At 36.3% G+C, this 2,569-nt stretch overlaps 1 pseudogene; it reads left to right on the forward strand.

Annotated features, from left to right (window-relative positions):
• The window catches only part of LOC106733917 (ankyrin repeat domain-containing protein 26-like), a 22,026-nt pseudogene that overhangs the window by 1,828 nt on the left and 17,629 nt on the right, over positions 1-2,569 (forward strand).

Genomic DNA, 2,569 nt, shown 5'->3' on the forward strand with positions numbered 1-2,569 from the left:
TTTGTAATAAAGCATGTACACTCACCTGGGAGAGAGAGAGAGAGTGCTAAATCTCTTCCTAGGGGGAATGGCCACATCTTAGTCCCTTCTCTTCCATTTTCCTCTAGGGATTTTGGCCATACATGCACACACACACACACACATACATACACACACACACACACACACCTGGTGTGTTTTTCAACCTGCCAGCTTGGAATTCAAACTGAATAGTTGGCCATGTATGATCCAGCCACCTCAACCACCATGCCACCTGGCCCTCTCTTGATTTTTCAAGATCTGGCGTTTACTGTTTTGAAATGTAAGCCTTTTTTGTATTCACAGTATATGTTTACACTGTAGAAATTATGTTTTGCTAGAAGGGCACTGGAAGTAGATTCAAAACCTGGAGAGGGGCCAGCAGGAGGTGTAGTGGTTAGGGCACTGGATGCCCACATGATTGACTGCGGTTTGTATCCTGAACCTGGTGACTTTCTTTCTCTCTCATTTTCTCTGGTCAAATTGAATAGTAATAATAATTAATAAAATTAAATAATAAACAATTCTTACAATTTTTTAAAAAAGCCTAGAGGAAATAATGCAGTGTGTTTATGTTTTTAATCTGTCCTTTTGCAAATTGTGATAACTGAGTTTATTGATGTATGTAGAAGTGCTTAGTGCAATGCCTAGATTTATTATTTATCAGTAAATGTAATTAGTATAACTAACTATAAAAATATTAGAAGCTAGCCAGTGGTTAAAGTGGCTGGATCCCACATGACTGACTACATGGTTTGAGTCTGAGTCTCAGATACAGCAGCTTGAATGCCTTGCTGGACATGTGTGTGTGTGTGTGTGTGTGTTCGTTCAAAATCTCAAAAAGAGGAATGGAGGATAAAGGTTTGTGGCATGGATATCTTCCATGGGGATTTCCTCTCTTTCTCTCTTTTGCTATATCTCTCTCCAGTGAGCACACAAACACCTGCTAGCAAATAGAAATAATTTAAATTGGGCTAAGGAAAAAGAAACTTGAAGCATTTGGAGAAATTTTATCTGTCCTAATATATGCAGATTTCAGGCTCTTACTGTAGGCTGAACATCCCTATTCTGAAAAACCAAAATTCAGAACTTTTTGAGCACCAGCATAACATGAGCAGAAAATTCCACACCTGACCTCAAGTAACAGGTTGCAGTTAGAACACCACAATGCAAAAGTGGAGTGTAAAATTACCTTCAGGCTACGTGTATAAAGTGTATGTGAAATGTAAGTGAATTTTGTGTTTAGATTTGGGTCCTATCCCCAAGATATCTCATTATGTATATGCAAATATTCTAAAATTATGAAAGGTAACACTTCAGGTCTCAAACATTTTGGAAAAAGGATACTCAACCTGTATAAAGCAGCCACATACATTCAGTACAGAGTACTAACCAAACTTTTAAATGAAGTCACATTTATTCATCTTTTAATCTTTTATTTTAGGCCTCTGGTTTTATTCAGTCTTTTTTTTTTAAGTTTTTGCTTTGGGTACCTGTGTTTACCAAAGAGAGACATAGAGAAAGTGAGAAATCGCCCCCCAGGGAGATGGCCACATTGCCATCCCTTCTCCTCCATTTTCCTCCCAGGATCTCACCTATGTGAGCACATATACCCTGTGTGGTTTTCAAGCTGCTAGGTCTAGGATTTGAATTGGAAATTCAGAGTTGGCTATGTGGGATCCAGCCTTCTTAACCTTTATGCCACCTGCTAGTCCTGGTTTTGTTAAGATACTTAAACATTCTCTCATGGTTTCCTTTTTATGGTTTATAGATTCATTGTCTTCAATTAAGCTTTTGAATTTGGGGGAATTTATGCTTCTATAACGTCTGAGTTTTGTGTCCTAATTTATTTCCAGTTAAATATTTGCTATTGTAACAACACACGTATAAATGCACAGTTTATTTATTTATTTTTTTTAATTTCAGAGGAAATCATGATATGGCATTGTTTTGAATATTAACCAAAAAATATTCTTTGTTTTATTTAGGTTTCTGATAGTCCTGAAACTGAAAAATATCTGCTGGAAAAAAATCACAGATTGCAGAATGAAATTGCATATCTAAGAGTGGAAATAGATATAATAAAAAATCAGAACCAAGAAAAGGAAAAGAAATATGTTGAGGACATTCAAATTCTAAAAGAAAAGAATCATGACCTTCAAAAGACAAAACAGAATGAGGCAACATTAAAAAAACAATATCCGAGTATAGTGGAGAGCTTCATTTTCTAACAATTCAGAATACAATGTTAAAATCTGAACTGGAGAATGAAAAGCAAAACAAGGAAAGACTGGAAGCAGAAGTGGAATCATACCATTCTAGACCGGCTGCTGCTATACACGATCTCAATCAAAATCAGAAATCAAAGAGACCTAGAACTTGCTTTCCACAGAGCAAGAGATGAGTGGTTTCATTTACAGGACAAAATGAATTTAGATCTGTCTAACTTGAAAGAGAAAAATGAAAGTCTTTCTCAACAACTTTCTGAAACTGAAAGTAAACTCAATAGCCTCAAATTTGAACTCCCCCAGCAGAGAGAAGAAACTCTCAG

The sequence above is a fragment of the Tupaia chinensis genome, unplaced genomic scaffold, assembly GCF_000334495.1.
Source record: "Tupaia chinensis unplaced genomic scaffold, TupChi_1.0 Scaffold146015_1, whole genome shotgun sequence".
NCBI lineage: Eukaryota > Metazoa > Chordata > Mammalia > Scandentia > Tupaiidae > Tupaia > Tupaia belangeri.